Source organism: Temnothorax nylanderi, unplaced genomic scaffold, assembly GCF_030848795.1.
Source record: "Temnothorax nylanderi isolate EJ_2023f unplaced genomic scaffold, tnyl_v1.0 TNYL_tig0083_pilon, whole genome shotgun sequence".
Classification (NCBI taxonomy): Eukaryota; Metazoa; Arthropoda; class Insecta; order Hymenoptera; family Formicidae; genus Temnothorax; species Temnothorax nylanderi.
In genome coordinates, this window is record NW_027249145.1 from 625541 (window position 1) to 645537 (window position 19997).

Below are 19997 nucleotides of genomic sequence, written 5' to 3' on the forward strand. Positions count from 1 at the left end.
AGAAATGATACAATTTGCAAAATTACACGCAGTTTATTGATTTTACTGTACTATGCAGGAAAATGGGGAGACTTTGAGACATAATCTGATTTCTTTTGAAAAATTACATGAAAGTTGAAACATTATGTTCTCGTCAGTTAGTTCCTTATTGTACCGATATATATCTACAATTGTGCACATTGTAATGTATATACGTATGAGACGAGAACTGTAAAAGACATGCGCGTAGGAATGTTCAATGTACGCAGTTCTGCAGTGAAAATAACAGATGACTGCATTCGTTGCTGTTGCGCGATAAACACGCGTTTGCATAACAAATTTGCCACGCGAGAGTTTATCGGCCGGTAATTACTTTTGTTCGCCGGAAATATTTGTATTTAGCACGCGACACGACACGGCGCGGCGCGGCGCGGGCGCGAGAAACGCGAGCGGCGTTTATTAGTCATACGCGCACGAAAACAATAAGCGACGGTGGCGATTTTTACGTTGCATTTTGAAATATCATGTTTCGGCATGCGGGACGAGTACCTACAGCGTGTGAATTATATTTCTGCGTCGGAAGTTTACATTTCGGATGATCGATACATCCATCGAGTGCGCGCGGGTTCGTCGAGGGCGAAGTGCTGACAAACGAGTTCGAAATGGTCGAAAATGTTTTCGGAGTGACCGTTCTCGCGCGCGCGCGCACGCTCGCGCGCCGCATCAGGTGGACATCCCGTTTCGGCGTTTCGGAAATATTTTCGCGATGTCGATACGCGATACGTATCTCTATCGCGACGATGTGCGCCGCGCGCGGAAATAGAATCTTTCATTCGCGATCCGTCACGCAAACTGCCATGTGTAAGAGTGTACCTATATCGCAACAAGGAGAATAAGAGCATATTCACGTACGAGCGTTATCTTGTAAAATAAATACGGTCTTTGTTTAAATGTCGCGTATGCCATTGCCGGCATATATCGTCGGATATTCACCGGGAGCTAAATTTCATATTTTTCGAAAGAGACGAACGACCGAGTTCAACTGTTGTCAAACACAGGCACATGCTGCATATATCACGGAGGTGCAAGTGCCAAAATGCAAGTTGTAAATGTAAAATAAAAAAGCTCAGTAGTGATCAAGGATTACATAAAATTTACTACATTTATTTTAATAGATAAACATTCAAATATGTAAAAACGTATAAAATGGTTAATTAAAATTAATAGTGAAGCTAAATTTAAATTTATACCTAGATAATTTAATTATTAGACGGTTTCCTCCCAAGTATATAGGTATCTCAAAGTAATACCGAAATATTGCAGTGATATGTTTATCTCTGAAATATAACTATTATTTATCTTACATACTTTTGTACAAGAATATAAAATAATTAATTCCCAATCAAAATTGCGCACATGCATAAAAGTTAAATTTTTTCTCTCGGCTGTCCATAGCAATTAAAAGTTTTCAAAAAATACAAAATAATTATATCTACTATATCTTACACATCTTTCTGTTAAAATTCAAATTAATAAAAAAATGTGACGTTAATTATTTTTTTATATTCGGAAAATATGCCAAACGTATTTAAACTATAATGCTGAATACATTCATAATTCGAATTTTCATTAAATAATCGAGTATAATCGATTTCAAGGTTTTACGAAATTGAGAATATAAATGTCTAATATAATTGGAAATTATATCCATATTAAAATTACAGATTCTAATTTTGATTCTTATACTTTAAAAGAGCAAAAATTCATACATTGATCGGAGATACTTGTACGTTTATCGGTGTAAAACTGTATTCGTGAATAAATTCAGAAGTATCAAGCTCATACATATCGTCTGTAGCTAATTGCTAATTCTCCGAATTTCCGTGTACGTTTACTGTTCGGGCTCTCTCTCTCTCCCCTCCCCCCTTTCTCTCTTTCTCTCTGTTTCTCTGTCTGTCTGTCTATCTCTCTCTATCGCTACATCCTTTTTAATTTACCAGCAATGCTAGATAGAAGTAATTACGCTTCGCGTGCGAAACGATCCGGTGAACGGACTGGCGGAAAAAACACAAGGAAACGATTGCATTTACGATCACGTTTATCGGCTTCCTCGTTACAAGCTCGTCGCGGCGCTGTTTCTTTTTATTACCTTTGCCCATGTCATCGATTATCGTGGCGAAAAATTGCTAGCACTTGGAGCGAATTCGCATCATTTCTCAAGCGAATGACATCATAACTATCTACTTCTTCGTATCAAATCTGTGTCAGAATAGCTCTGTCATGTAAGGCATCTTTTATTTTATTCTTATTATAGCCCGCAGACAATATCGATAAAAATTTATTATAAAGGCCTATAATTAATGTATTAGGTTCTGTGAACTGAGTAAAAAATTATAATATATTGAGAAATATAAAATCAATGAAGCGCAAAAATTGTTAGCAGATATATTACGTTATTTTCTATTCACATGTTAAAAGATATACAAAGAAGATATACAAAATAATACTGAAACATTAGCCTTCTTGATCTGTAATTTAAAATCTAATCATTAATTATGATTATAAAAAATCGTAAATCTAAATAGAGACATTAATTATGTCCATTAATCGCGATAAGCGTCTAAAATTGTCGATAAAATTTTAGTCTTATCATGAGAAAAATAAGCATTTTAAATATTTTTTTCCGCCAATCCAAAATCTTCTATTTCAACAACTGACCTGACAAGAACTTGTCGTCCAGTGGTCATTCCGTGCTGCTAGGACACCGTGTATACATTCTGCATACGTGTTTTATAAGAGGGGAGGATTGGGAAAGACGATAGAATCTCACACGTTTAGGGATTCTTTAGTAGGGACCGTATGTAGAACTCCCCGATGGATTCTACCGGATCGTACGTTTGCCGGAGAATTTCATAGGTAGCACGTGTCTTTATGGTTTATGCGTCTGGCCGTGCACGGATGAACCCTGAAGATATAGGATCGACATCGGCCGTGGTATTTTATTGTGCCCCAAGCACCCTGCGATTTGATACCACAATAAACTACCGGCGATGCGCGGTTTCATTCCTGATGTCTGTCAAACGTTACCGCCGATTGATTTTTTATGTGCACAACTTTTCCGCTGGAAAGTTTGCGGCTCTCCGATACGAATCCGGTAAACTTTGATCCTGACGGAGTTCGTCGGCTTACCAGGCATTTCACCATCGGATGTTAAATCCGAATCGTTCTATTTTTCTTCTTTTTTTTTTATCATTGATTTGCATAGCAAGAGTTAAAGATGCATGTCCGTTCATATACGTTCATAATTCTCATCGACTTGTCTGGACTTCTTTTGTAGGACATATCGAAATAAAATATGTCCATGAACCACCATCGCTCTGTTGCGTCAACAATTTGAGTTGAATAAACCTAATTTAGTTCGCTGACTTTCCAGGCTGGAGCCTTAATTATGAACGAAACAGATTTATTTAGCCAAAATCAGTTTTAAGCTTTAACAACAGTTCTTTAGTCACCTAATGTATTATGTAACACAAGTCATATGATAAAAAATAGCGCAATAACAAGTTTAATAGTTGATGATTGTTCAATATGACATGAGTGCAGTGGAAAATAGTAACGTATACAAAAGCCAATCAATTTATGTAACAATATGACTCGCTTTTCTCATTCGTTCAATTGAGTCACATTTGTAATCACGATAGACGATTAGTCTCGTTGCGAGACGATCATACTTAATTCGTTATTTCTAAACCGCGATATAACATCCCAGATCAGATAGAGACCAAGGAAACTTAGATGGGAAACTTATACTGGGCGAGATATCAGCGATGTTCTGGCCGGTTGCCCAGTACTCCGAGTCGTTTTCACTTCCGTTCCAGCTTGTATTGACATCGGCTCGCCCAAAGCCCGGACGGTTAATACGCTCTCGATACTCTCTCGCTTCCGGATGGAGTTTTACCTCGCCGGAAGAGCTTTCTGAATAGAGAGATTTTACAGAATGAACGACTTAGCCGGCCGCGAAAAATATCCGATAAAAAACGTGCTCGCCGAATAAACGCCGGATTTTTCGAGAATGCTGATAAAATATCTTTTCATCCTTCTCTTAGCGCGCCACTAGGATTTACAATGTAAATATTTATCAGATTCGGGAACGAAGCTTCCTGCGAAAAAACTTTCGTTTCTACGCTTTCGATTTATTTCCTCGCTAGAAATCCCTCTTTTTCATTGCACCGCTAGCTCAAAGAAATTCTGTGAATATTAATTCTCATTACTAATCTATGCCTGATAATGCGGTCAATGCTTCTTCGTCTTCGTCAGTAATAATCGATCCCAGTAAATTATTCGTGCTCGACCGGGCCATTATATTTCATACGTTTTCAACTCTCTCAGAATTCAGATGTCAATTTTTGCGGGACAATTCTGAAACGACAAATTCGCGCGGAATTTCCATCGGTCTACGTGGCGTGACCGTAAATTGCGTATCTGGCAGGGAATCAAGGGTGAGTCTTCTCTAGTCACGCCACATTATTTTCTAGGTTTGACGGGGTATAGCGAGGTGTAACGACGAGCACTAGAAAAGTTTTCCTGGCAGCGCGGCGGCGCGGCGCGACCGACCGTCACTTTGCTCTCCGGGCACAGAGACTCTTAATATTGTCGTAATTCTGTTTACCGCGAGAGATGCGGCACCGCGACAGTTGCAGTCAATTTTTATCGAACGGTGACAAGCGACAAGAAATACACGATCGAAAGTGCATCAGGCGGGAATTCGATCGTTAGCGTGGACAGTATTTTTTATACAATTTTTTAAGCTATCCTCTGCGCAATGTAGCAATAGGAAGTATCAGAAAAATACAACTAAAGAATCGATTCTTCAATTGTTAATTGTTATAATTACAACTAATTGTGTGAAACATATTTGTTTAATTAATAAGTTTGATAAATACATTTAGTACGCCTGGCTTACATCGGTTTATAGTAGAAACCATAAATCTAGGCAATAAAATATGTCATATCTGACTCAGCATATTCTTGCTTAAATAATTAATAATGTTCAAATAATTTATTAATCCGAATCCTTGACCAATTTGACATAAACATTGCGACACTCAATGGGAATATTGTGTTAAAAATTATTTTTTGTTATATGTATGTTTATAAAGTAAGTACTGCAGCTTCTCTAATATTAATTAAAAATATTCTATATAACGCATTCCCCTTTATAAGAAATATCTCGAAATTATTATAGTAACTTTATAGCAACGGAGCATATTTAAAAGTACAAATTAAAATAAAAAATTCTCTATCGTGCTACGTGATTCAGTCAAAGTTGGCTCAGTAAAACGTAATGTCGCTACGCGAGAATGAATAATATGAAAGAGGCTTTACGGTCGTAATACCGTAATGAATCTCTACTTTTTCCAAAATATATCGCCGGCAGAGTTTTGTGTCGCACGTAGCCAGATTGCTGCACCATGAAAAATACCTCCATGCGAAATGCACCGGCAAGACAATTTTGTCTCGAAAAGGGAAACGTTTACCTCTCTGAAATGGCGAATTTTACTGCTCGGATTTATTCGATAAATTTTATTAAATCAACGCTGCCTTTAACGTGGATATAGTAACAAACTCTTTTTCGACTATACTGCCATTCATCAAATTTTGCGAAGCCACGCATCGCGATGCGTTTGGTAATTTATTTACTTCATGGAATAACAAATAAAAATGGTATGCTTTGAACACGTCACCGTAGAGACAAAAAGATGAAAAAAATATTGCATGTGCAAAGCAAGGAAATTTTTACTTTTTTTTTCAAATAATTCTAGTTCAATTCGCCAATTCTGATATTTTCTGCCATATTAATTTAGAAATTTGCATTTAAATGATAAAATGTAATAGAATCCCTTTATCTAATAGGCGTGCGATAGGCTGCTGATACTTCAAATATTATATAAAAGAAACAATATTATATAAAATAGTTTTGCATCTAAATTTAAATAAAAATTCAATTATATATCTTTATTTAATCTTTAATTATCATAATTCTAATCATAATAATAGTAATCTTGTTTAAGTAGCTATCTTTGTGTAAAATTTGTAATTATACATATTTTTTGCTAGAAAATTGTATATCTTTCTACGCACACGCAGATATTCACGTAATATATTGTTAAAATCTTATTGAACGGATTATAACAACATGTTACGAAACACATAGATAATAATATTAAATCGAATGGCTGCCAAAAGTTTGTTACGAAACCTACAGAACGTTGGTTATTGGTGATCATAAATACAACAGCTTGCATAAGTGCCCCTCTAATGTACGTCTATTGTAATGTATTGCACACTTTGAAGACGTACATATATTATAAAAACGTACATATATTTTCCAAATAATATCTATTTTCTGTTTTTATTATTTTATTTTAATATATATCTATCTTCTCTTTGCAACTGCTACAATTCGCCTCCTTGTTTTTCATACGGCAGTCTAACACTATATTTTGAGCCATACGATGTCCATTCGGACGTAACGTTAGGTACGGACATATAATGGAACGATACGTTATCCGCGACACGTAACACGAGAGCCCGGCTCCGTTACATTATTTATCACTTCGCAGTCATTTGTACGGCTCCAAATATTTTCTGCCGAGCGAATGTTGGCTCCTCCGCGCGCGCTGCCTTGTCGGGCTGATTTAAACTTCGTCGGACGTGTCGCAAAGTAAAAGTGAATAAACGTCGAGTTTTCCGCGCGTGCTAGAGATGCCCGATTATAGTACACGCTACCCGACTACTTCCAATAGTCATCGTACGACGATATAGATCTTCCCGACCGCTTCGCGGTCAATAGTAATAACGATTGATAACCGCCACTAAGATTTATTGATAAAAAAAACTATGACTCACACCAAGAGATTTGGAAGATAAAGACACCTGAGACGTTTTATATCCGCGAAAAATGTAAAAGAGTGGCTATATGGAAGTCATAATCATGTCGATTACGTGGTTATTTCTTATATGTAATACTTTCTTCTATAATTGCTAGCTTCGTATCTTGTATATAAGTGGACACCAAGAAAGAGAGAGACAAATACAATAGATACATGATACTTTGACTGTTTTGCGCAAGCGCAGTGGCGGGCCACAAACCTCATTTGTGAAATCGAGAAAACTGGAGCTATATCGTCTACACCGTAATATTTTCGCCAAGTTTCGATCGAAACTAGCAATATAGGAGTATTACACATACAAGTTACTTGATCTGATTAAAAATCAATAGCAGATAAATATATGTTCTTGCAGTATTTCACATCTACATGCTTTATTTAAATATTTTACTCTCATCCAGTGAACTTATATTGAGATCTCGCAATAAGAATTCCCGGTTATTACCTTTCTGTATTGCGGCACGCTTTTCTGTAAATCCATGGCCAGGCCATCTCTCCCCATTACTCGTCCTCGCCACCCGTCCACCATTTGGTTCCTTTTAGCCCTTCGGTCACCCGTCTCGAGTCCTTATCGATTTCAGCCGGTATACAAATCCACCTTCAGGTAACATTAGTCACTCCGCGCTTCCACTGACACACAGTGGTGTTCCGGCCGGCGGATTCCGCCTTGCTATATAGCGAACTTCGAGAGACGCGTCGCTATAGAATCAACCTTTCTCGCACTGGTATGCATCCATACACTCACACCGGCTTTCGGCACCAACTATCCTTCTCGCTCCCGCGAAGGTAGTACCACGCATTGCTTTCCCTCTTACTCCCCTCCCCCTCTCTCTTTCCGTCTGAGCTTGGTGGCTATACATATGTGTGTGTCTGTGTGCGTGTGTGTGCGTATATGTGCGTGTGTGTGTCACGTACTTACGTAGCTGCCGCCTATCTCTCTCTTCCACCCCGGTGACAGTTACAAACGACGCGTTATCTATAAGGATTGTACGCCGAGAGGGCGAAAATGGGGAGCACCTGCTCGCTCCATATCCATCCTGGCACCGACCCTACGAACTCCTTCGTTTCCTACGTCATCCCCTTCGACGTCATCCCCGTGCCTCTCCCTTCGCGATGCGTCTCTCGCTACTCTATAAACTTGTGTCAATGGGAACGCAATCACCTCCAACTCTTTTTCAAGATGCCATACTCTAAGTGCACGGAGGTAAAGAACGATCGATAAGGAAAGCTAAGCTAGAAGTTGATTTGACTGAGGACGGAGAATGAGAAACGACTCCTGTATACAAATGGGGAAAGCTGCCCTGGGTAAAGATTAAATCCACTAGGTCAGATTGCACAAAAATATCTTGAGATATACAAAAGTCTTTCGTCTACCTTAATATTTTCGTTTCTATAGAAGTAATCTGTTCCCGAAAGTACTTTATTGATCATTATTGAGTTTTTGCTGCAACTCACTATAATATTGTCTCTTTATATAATTATTTTATTAGTTGCAAGTGAATGCACTGTTCTCTTATGTAGCTAATTGTGCATATAGATCCAATACGTTTATCGTGCATACAACAAAAAGTTCGCTTCTATAGATTGTAATTAAAAATATAACAACAGAAAAAACAATTTTTCAAAAAATCTAATTTAGATACTGCAGAATAATTCTAAGTCACTTTGAAAATTAGAAGAAAACTACAAGAAGAAAACATTTTGCTGGTGATTATTATATTATAATACATAACACACAGTACGAAAGAAACAGATATCTGAGAATTTTTGCGATACTACTCTAGCTTATCGCGAGTCTTACTCCAGCATTAGTCAATCTTATAAATAAATCAATCAACCTTCACATTTCATTTTTATTATGTCGTTTATTTTACGACCCTGAAAATGGCAATTGTTTATCAGACAACTTGAAACATAAAATTCGAAATTCCGGTCACTTTATGTAGAAACTCAGCTCCGTGCGACGCTCCGTAAACTTCGCGAGAGCACGAATTTCCCGGTACTCCGGTGCATCTATAACCCGGGTAAATATAAGTATGACGCGAATCTTGGCAGCGGCCACGCGCGACGCCGTTTTCTCTCCACCCGCACTCCATCCATTACACGGGCCGAACAGGTGTGTGCGTATTATTGGCACGAGCCGTAGCAGTCATCCTTCTCGTTCTTCCCTGGCGTATCGCATGCCTCTTTGCGCAGCCCCGTTACACTGTACGTCCCGCATGCTTTTTCGTCGTCGTCTTCGGAGCCGCTTTAATTTACCACGCGCCAAGAGTACGTCGACACCGGGAAATATTTGTCCGCGGCGAGGAGTGGCGTGGTCGGATGACGAATGCGGAATCGTCGTGGAAGGGCTCGTCAAAAGGGGACCGACGTGAGGGTCCATCGGGAAATCGGTCGAAGCTGATGAGACCGCGCTTTTTTTTCCACTATTTCGTCCATTCCCTTTTGCGACATGCACAGGTTTCTTTTTCCCGTATACATTCAATCTTGCCTTTGGTTAAAAATATATTCTGGTGAACCGTGTACTCCGCATACGCGGATAAAGTGTCACGATATTTGACGGAGTAGGTATCTTCGAATAAGGAAGAAATATGAGAGCGGCATTACCTGCGAAAATAAACACGACGAGAAATTTGAAGAATACTATGTGAAAGAAACTACATTCCAATCTCGATAACTTCAAACTAAATTTTGAAACTTCTCTGTAACAACCGTCATTTTGTCCTGGATGCCAAATTATTAACTAATTAATGCTATAAGCCAAGCTTTTACATAATACAAATTAAGTCTTTTATTATTACTGTTATAATTTATATTTATATGACATTTTAAATACTAACACTGATACTCGAATATTAATTTTCTTTAAAGGGGATTAAGATAATAATATATAGAATTTTGTACTTGTTTTTACATAACATACGTTTAAACGATTCTTCTGCGAATTGTGTAGGTGTTTGAGCCTAGACTCGTGATTTTCTCTTCAGTTGTAGCTGAATTTATTCGACAAATTATCAGTGCGCCGATATGCCAAAAATATGTGAGAACAAACATTTTATTGAATATAAGCACATGGCTGTGCGCGAATAATGATAACGGAATAAATGCTCTTCGCCAATTACGATTTCACCAGACAACACTGACAAGTGACACATATAGTGCGTGATAAGTGCGGGAAACGAGAGTTCGTATATTTACACGTGGAAGTCAACCGTCAAATTGAATAGTGTAACGTAATATGCGGTTTGCAGTCAGGAACGGGCTTTCGAGCTTGCTTGCACTTTTAACAGTTGACTCAATTACAGCGCGCAGTGGTGTCGTTGATTGCCGGTGTACGGCGCGGTGCGAATTTAATTACATAACCGTGGTTTACGCACCCATGCTTCATTATCTTAAATTGAAATAATAATCGCAATATTTATTTATAAATAGAAATAATTGCTGTGATATTTAAAAAAAACAAAAGAAGAAATATGCAAATGTCGAAAAATTGTTTTATCACGCAGCGATTATAATATATAATCAACTTATTTTGCGTTATTATATAATGTGTAAAATATCTCACAAACTTCCCGATTCATAATTTGAATAACAAATAATACAAGTATATAGATTCACATTATTTTCTTAGCATACAAGGCATTCGCTACGATGAGACATTCGCTACGATTTTGCCGAAATTGGATATCCATTTTAAGAACAAATTTATAGTTTTATCGGCTTCTTACGTGGAAACCTATAGCCCCAGTTGGTAATCAACGTAAAAGTAAAAAAAAAACTTTCGCAATTAGTCTAATGTGAATCTGGCTGAACGACTCGAACGAAGTTTCAACCCGACGGAAACAGAAACCCGATCCGCGAATAACAGTCGTCTTTCATTTAGAAGATCATTTCTTTCGGTAGATATCCGTGAGTGGAACATGCCGGTTTCTCCCCCTCCTCCCTCTCTCTCTCTCTCTCTGTCTATACAGTTATAATGCCCCAGTTGCGGTGCTTCCAAAGTCCACGGAAAAGATAGTTTCCTTGCGCGGTAGCGTTTGAAACTTTCACTATTAAATACTAATTCTGCCGAGGATCTCCCGAGTATTGCGCCCGTTTCCCCATCCCGAAACGGAGCCGGGTAAACACGGATGCACCTCCGCCATATACGTACGACATACACGGCGCACATAGGATCCCATTGATCTCGAATACATATACGGACGTCAGTAATTAGTCTCGTATCGTTACTAATTTGCTAATAGATCGATATATAGGCACGATTATGTGCCTCTGCTCTCGAGAACGCGATTGTACTCTCTAACATTCACATCGCATTTCAAGATGAAATGCTACGAACGCGATATTGATAGCATATTACGATCTGCTTACAGCAACTTGCGATACGGTTATTGTGTTTACTAATGGCTAGTCCACATTGTATGTTTGGTTTAGACCGACTACGTCAATTTTACTTGTAGAGTTTAGAATTGCTTCTTAATCTGCTTTCTTGAAACATACTGTTGAAGCATTCAATTATTTTTTATTTATAAACGGCTGTAAAAGTAAAGAGATAAATTTATGAGATGTAATTTGATAACAAAACTTTGTGGTTTACTTTGAATAATTTTTTTTTAAATTTTAGTTGATATAAAATAATACAGTAGAACAATAAAGAGAAAAACCGATGATATATCGACATCTCTTTATCATTATCTACACTTTTGCAATATCCAAATTTTATCAGATACAATTCATCAAATGTGTGTTATTTTATTCATGTTTATATAACATTCCGCAACTCTCTAAGTATAGCTATTCTCTCTTAGTTATAACCAAAATGGAATAATCTTAGTTTAGCCATCTACTTAATTCGTCCTTGTACATAAAACAAGAACCAGAAAGATTCAATATTATTTAAATGAAACTTTGTCAATTCTTAAAATCATTAACGATAGAATTTACATCATCAATAACTTGCAGGGTAAAAACTTAAGATATTTGTGAATGATCTGACAGAATATCCTTTACTCAGAATGAGTCTGAACGCAGGAGTTGAGTCGAAAGTCCTTTGAAATCGTAGAGCAACGAACTGATTAAAAACGGGATAGGTACATGGGGCCGCGGTGAAAGGATTTCCGTGTAAACATGCATAGGGGTTCGTTCGTGAAATAATATCGCTGTGATTACGAAAGACGAGAACGAGCGGTATATGATGCCGTTCCATCAAAGCGATTCGTCGCACACACAACTGTCGCGAATTAGGGTCACCCGATGTCGCCATGAGACCTACGTAGGTCCGCCGCGTCGATAAATATCGACGCCGCGTTGTCCCACACTGTACACATAGAATGGAGACAGGAGAATAGGGTTGGACGAGGGGAAAGGTGTTTGGGTTTGGGGAAATACGAGCCGCGTACTGTAACCCTTCTACTATCGGTATACGGCACCTCGATGGAGATTGGTCACGGTATATGTGGATCAATATCTTTATTACGATGTCCCGTGTGTCGCCCCAGGTCGAAATAATGCGATAGTTATAGGGATAGACGTGTACAAAGCGCCGATATACTTGATGACGCGCATTAACGATGTTCCTCATTAATATTTTAGTTACCTTCGTTTTTCACCGTCTAACGTTTCCGTAGCGGAATTTTTATTGAGATATATATATTTTACTTCTGTCTCATAATACGGAAAGTATGATTATTGATATTCAATACCGTACCGTGCCACAATTTGCATTAAATTTCACAGATGTAGTAAAATTCCATGTGAAATGAAACAAGCAAGTCATTAGTTGTAACACTGTTCTATGAGAAACTTGCTCTTAAGATTGGCCGAAAAACCTGAATCATTGAGTCTTAATTACTGAACGATTTCATGAATATTATGTTATTTTTGCGAAAGTGATGAAATTCGACTTACGCACGGTACAATTTCTCGAAGGTTTCGATGAAGAAACTGAGAAATTCCGATTGCACGACAAAGATCTGCCAACAAAATCAGGAGCGATTTGATATGTCGGAGTCAGTCAGACAAGCGCGCGCGCGCGATCTCCCGTATACGGGGGATTCAGCAGAAAGATCCGTGGAAGGACGAACGGTGAACGCGCGGAATAGCATATCCGCGAACAAATATTATTTTCCATACTGAATGCACGCGCTCGAATGCTTCGGGAGCGGCTTAAGCGAGTGCGTCTTCGTCGGGCGATGCGATCCGCCACGGTTCACTTAATTTCTCATCTCTCTCCTTATAGCGCCACGCCGACACGGCGCGGGCGCAGCATTATTCTCCGTCGACATGCAGTCGAGATGTAAAACCGATTTACCTTTCTTCCTGACTCCCCCGCGTGTATGTATACGGTCGGAAAAACGCGGTTGGCGCGACTCTCGTGTGGGAATCCCACTGCGCGTAAGATCTTCCTTGTCGTGAGATCGGATTATTCCGCTTCGTGATAATCCAACATTGTTCCGACAGTGTGCGCGTCGTCCGTTGGAAATACGTTTTCGTAATCTTCATTGCATGAAGAGTCGTATCGCGTTGTCGTAAGTAACCGCGTAAAACGTATAAACAAATTCCAAACTTCAGTTACAGTAATTTTAACAGAATTTACCTCTAAATATATTTTCCAAAAAAGAAAGAAAAAAGATTGTAATTTTTAAAGAGACGAATTTTAACAGGTAATATAAAAATATTTTTATACAATAAGATATATGATTTGGAAAAAGCAGCGTAGGATAATAAGACGCAAAGATGTTGACTTTCAAGTAAGATATACAAAAACCGGAAATATTACGAAAGATTGGTAAATGTGATCTATTATACTTTAAACAGCTATGATATTCAGGCGCATAATGTATCTTTTTCAAGATACATTATATCTCGTAAATAGAACTCTTTTCTATAACAGCAATTCAAAGTAACAGGCTATTAATTATTAATTATCTCAATACGGTTACTTTCATGAAAATTGCAACAATCATGTCGAGAAAAATCGGAAGAACAAACGGCATACGTGGATCCATATAAAAGAATTGACAAATCGTTTGAAATATTCATGACAACGTTGACTCGAAAATGTCACAGAGACGTCGCGCGAGGTGCGTCTCTTTATGGTTTTGGGGCAGAAGAAGATCAAAAAAGACACGCGAGGGACGAAAATAGAACGAGAAAGATCGCCTTCACATATTTCAGCACATTATGATCTTTTCTCGGCGAGAATATTGCGTTGCGAAAACAACCCAAAGCGCGCGGGCATTTTCGATTCATCTCACGACGCAACTTTGGACAAGTTGGATGCACCGTGGCCGACTTTTGCAAGAAGTAGATGCGCTGGAGAAAGGGTTAGTGATGTTCGGGCACAGTCAGGAGAGGTCAGAGGCGGATGAACGGAATATTCCATCGTGGAAAAACGCGAAGCGGAGAGGAAAGGCCGGCGCGCTACGCTCCGTCGCGACGCTTTTGAGGCGTCGGGGTCGAGCGCACCGTAAAAAATGTTATTAAAATGTGTTTGGAGTTGCCAAGGGGAAAAGACGTTATGAATATTAAGCGAGCTCTAGAAGCGCCTGACGCCGCTATCTATATATCGATATATGCGCAGGGTTCGCAAGCAACCGCGTACATGCTGCCGCGCGAGATTGATTCTCCGCAGAAACAAGCGGATTCATTCAAGCGCGTTGAACGATTCTACTCACGATGATAGCCCCTCCCTCCCTCCCCCCTGTTAAAGCTTTTTAAATCTCTCTGATAATAATTATGGTCCTCATATTTGTCAAGTTCTCAACGATACTGATAAATTGCTGGATATATTTCAATCTATATAATTCATATTCGCGAGCGCATAGCATGGATACTTTTATATCCAATTTAATTAAATTGCGTTGGTATCTAATTACGTTGGATTGTTGAAGCGTTGGATAATCCGGTCCGTATGCTGTTCGCGGAATTAAAAGAAATTCCGCGGTTTGTGAATGAACCTGCAGATTGTATGTTTATGAAATTTATATATTAAAACATTTTGCACAGTAATGTAGTTTTGTACTCGTGGCACATCGCAATACATAACGCATTCGTTTTTTCAATAATTATCTCTTTAACTGAAATTTTGTTCATTATCCCATATCTAATTTGCATTGAGCCTTTGGTTCTGTTTTTATGATTTTATGATAAGATAAATTTAAAGAATATGGTGGTTTTTGTTTCTTATAACTTTTACCGAATTATACAAGTCGATCGGAACAATGATTAAAAGGTTACTAGAAAATCACAGCGTTGGTCCATCTACTCGGGTGTGTCCAGCAATGTTGTGCAACGATGCGCGAGAAAAAACGAAGAGTCGAGGCGAAGGCTCTCTCGGCAACGTCGGAAAAGGAAGCCTTTTGTTCCTTTGCCATGGGCCACGACCGGGGTTAATTAATGCTACGGGGATAACCCGAACTTCACTGCTGGTCGAAGTCGTTGCTCCAGAAACCAGCTAGTACATCGAGAATAGAATGACTTTCAGCGCCAAGCATGCGCCAAGTTTCTGCAGAAACTTCGGATGGTCCATCGCATCTATTTTAACTTATAGGAACTACTAAATACAAAGAAAAATTTGGAAGATATATTCATAAGAGAAATATTCTCAATAAAATATACAAATATGTGACTCGATTTTGCACATGTCGAAAAAGAATATAATTTTAAATCATTAAATTCTCTCAAAAAATTTGAAAGAAGAAGGAACATGAAAACTTATACTCTAATGCAAAGCACGCATTATGCAATAATATGAAAAATAAATATGTAAATATTACCACATGCCTCGGTAGTCGAATTGGTACGACGCCCTTCACGGAATGAGGGAGGTTCCAGGTTCGAATCCTGGCTGAGGTAATATTTTTCGCAATAAATTCTTTACAGTTTTTTAAAATAATTAAATCGCGTCGATTTAATTCCGGGGAGGGAAGGGTATTAATGTTCCAACGATAGCTGTGTTTCAAGTCCGACAAATAATCGGCGCGCAGTTTATTAAGTTGGAATATATGTATATGTATATTATATACATTGTAATTCGTTACTTTTGTAACTATTAATTTCTTTACTTGCGCACCACGTACCGCGTCTGACTCGTATCGCCGTTTATTAATTTGTTGCCAGCTATAAAGTTTACCAGAGAAAATTAGAAATGGGATTAGAGGACGACTTTTCTGACGTGAGGCTGAAAAGAAAGTCAAAAGGTTTCATGACAGTGCATCCGACGAAAATCCTTATCTCTCTCTTGAACAGTGAGCTTTAGAAGAGAAATAAATATAGTTTGTGATAGAATGTTAACGGAAATAAAGTCACGATATGAGGCCATGTCAACTATATCATCGGATCTTTTTTTTTCTCTGGAAATAGCTTGAAGAATCTGAGTTTGAATGAGCTAAAAAAAAGTGCTGATTTCGGACTTCACTATTCATTAGACGTAGACAAAATAATTCACAAAATTGAGTTACCTAACTCAACCCAAGTAATATGTATTTCAAAAAAAGATGTGAAATCTTTAAATTGCGCCAATTGCAAAGAGAATATATATATATATATATATATTGCTTTGAAAAATAATTGTTGTGCAATTACTTTTAAAAAATAAAACCCAAGTAGTACATATCTTTGTGTTCCCATTCAAGGATCTTCCTATTCCAACCTAAGTAGTAGTAGCTTTAATTCTCCTGAGCAAAATTATAATATTATAAAGAATTATTTTAATCACAAAGAATTAAAGAGATAACAGTACAAAATAAAAATATTTAATTAAAATAAAATTAATAAATTTTTCTTGTAAAAAAACTTGGCGCTGGTTTTTTACTCCCGTCGCATTCTTCCTTAAATTATGTTTATTGTTTTTTTATTTAATCAAAAATGTCAGTACTTTATTAAATTTCGAGATCTAGCAGCGCCAAGTTTTTTTTACAATTAATAAGATTATTCAAAAGTAATTGATAGACTATAATTATTAAGCATTTGATGTTTTATATCTCTGGTAAATTTATTGGCTCACTTTAGTTAATCTGCGCGTTAGCTACGACGTACGATTATAGAAGTCATTTAAAGTTACAATAATCACGATTCTATCTACACCAGCAGACAAGTCAAGTGTCTGATGGGACGTAAGATGTACGAACGGCTGCTGATTAATCTGCTTATTCTCGCATTTAAGCCATGTTCTACACTAGCTATTTTAGATGTAATTCCCGACTGACGTAAATGAGATTGCATTATTAACGTAATTGCCGGCGAGCGTTCGAACTAGCGGCGTCTTGCTAAAAACGGCTTGAAACTAAGCACAAAGGGTGCTTTCTTACGACCGTCGCGACAAAACGATAGCAAACAGAAGTAAAGTAAATATTAATAACGGCGAAGTAATGAAGCGGACGCTAAACGAGAATTCGTAAGCTTTCTAGAGAATCCAATTAGAATGCGAAATACGCGAGGCCATATTCTGGTGGACATTATTACTCGAGTAGTAATACACCTACATGACAATGCAATTAAAGATTAATACCACTATAGAACCGCATACTTATTGCGCAAATACTCTTTGAGCGTTCCAAAAGCGACTTTGACCAAAGGAAATCAGACCAACGAAATGGAAGTGAATTTGAGAATTAACATGTCGCGACAATGTAATTTAAATTGTGATTTAATCGGACAATTATGTCGCGATTATAATGCATACATATATTAAATAATGTTTGCACTTTATATTAATAGCTATTGGATTATCTGGCTCTAAAATAAAGGCTCTAAAATAAAATATTGGCGTTACGTTGTGACGATTTTATCCAAAAGAACTGTAAAAGAACATTTAATAAATATCCAAAAGTATGCAATAATGACAGATGAACTAAGCAACAAAAATTGTCTTTTATATGAGCTTTTATATAAGCGCGATGATTCTTTTATTTTTACTATTTTGACATATATAAGAAATATTTGATTTATGTCTTAATTGGTGCACCGCGGTTTTCCTTGACGCGACTTTTTCCACTCTTCTTTACAGTTCATTGAACAGGCAAGTCCTAAACGAGCGATCGATCTTTTTTTCCCGCCGCAATGAGACCTTTCTGAATTCTACTCATTGTCAGAGCGGAAACTAAAATTCCCGAGGGCTAATCTCCGCTCCTCGCTGCAAAGTTTCTAAAAAGTTCTACTCTCCGAGGCGGCAACTTTGCCGTCAGCGGCACATTCTTAGGGGTTAGAAAGCTTGCACGGCGGATAAAGCGTGATCAACTAAATTATACCGGTAATATGTATATGCTCGCGCTCATAAAATCGATACTCGAGAAAATATTGCTTCGCTTGGTTACGCATTCGAAACTCCAGTTTTCACTGGCTTACTCGCGGCGCGGCGTTTACTCGCGAGAGTTCGGCGAGTCATAAATAATACCGCAGCTAACGTTGTTATTATTTAGTCTCATGTGCAACAGTCGGTTTTTCAAGTTGGCCTCTCCCGTGCATTCTCACCCCTTTTATAAATCATAAATAACATAGCGTAACCATCAAAAGTGTTATTTCACTAAACTTTTACGGCACGACGTATCTATAAATATTATTGTGTTAACTTTTTATCGGATATATTTTGAAAATAGATAGATAAATTGATGAGAAATGTTAAAGTTATAAAGTTATTTACTTATTTTTTTAAGAAGATGTTTCTAAATATGACAATGTAAGACTATGCTATTGCTGATTACTATTCAGTAAATTTTGGAAGTGAGATAGAACACAAATATATAAATAATAAATAATAAAAATATTATTGTCATTACTTTGTTGCTCATATATCTTTTATTAATCTAGTTAAGTTTATCCGTTATTTTATCTTTCCATTTTTATTCTTGCAAATAAATTGATATATTTGAATTCGATATTTCTAAATAGTTCTACTGATTTTAGACGTGTTTGAAAGATAATTTTTTAAAATATCTTAACTTATTTCTTTTCGTTTTTTCTCACAACTTGTATATGAGAAGCAAAATAACGTGTTTATCATGTTTAAAAATAATTAGTCCTATAGATAGTGACAATATTACGTGCCTAATATTGATCCACATCTTGCATAGCTCTTAAGTATAAATAAAAGGATTTGCAGACATAATAGCTAAATTACATCATTATTATGCGAGCATTTAAGGAGATCATAAATTATTAATAAGGTTTCTTTCATTCTTCTTTGTAGTTTTCCCGTTATTGTAGTAAATAAGTATGGTAAGTGCACCTAATTCTTCTGCAGATTAGTTTCCGAGATGTTACCTGGATAAATAACAAAGCCGATGCGGTTAAATGCTTTGCGCAGCTGCCAATATCAATATCAAGCTGTCATTTACCACAACTGTGCACAAGCGAAGGTGCAGCACACCATATGGATTCCCGCTACGTACTTGACTCATTTTCCAAACTTTACACAAGTGTGCGCTACATTATCGTTATATACATTTTATGGTATACCGTCTTTGAAAACGATACAATTTATTGCTTTTAATTTTGCCAGCTTTTTTCATGATTTGAGTCGATAATTAAATTTGTACATAAACAAGCAGGCAAAAAATTCCGTACTGCTTTCTTTTCCCTCGCTTGTTACGACCTAAGTGCAAATAATTTAAACAATTTTAAAATAATATTGAATTAATGTGCATGAATATTACATTAATAAAAAAAAGAAATTTTTGCTATGATTTGGATATCTCATTAAAAAATTTAAAACATAGCAAAATGCTGATGGCAAAAGTGAATAACTTCAATGCCGTCGATTCTACGGTCTGCAGCTTATCAATCTGTGTTCGCGAAAAAGATGCAAACGTATGCGAATTAATCATCATAATTCATATTCCTCGTACATTTTTATGACCGACGTATGCATCAGTTCAGTCTGGTCACGCGCGAATTTAAGAGTCGTTCCTCTTGAAAAAACGTCCGTATATTCTCTTCTTCTCGAAGAGAATGACTCGTTCGCACGCTAAGAAAGCTCAACGTGATACGAATAATAGATTATCGATATATGAAAGTGATTATTTGTTGTTACGACTCCAACAGTCGCCGATAATAAGTCATTGATACAAC

The 19997-nt window shown here is 37.4% G+C and overlaps 1 long non-coding RNA gene across 2 annotated transcripts in view; it reads left to right on the forward strand.

Annotated features, from left to right (window-relative positions):
- Nucleotides 1-19997, forward strand: part of LOC139774592 (uncharacterized) — a 208368-nt gene that overhangs the window by 115053 nt on the left and 73318 nt on the right. The window lies entirely within an intron of this gene.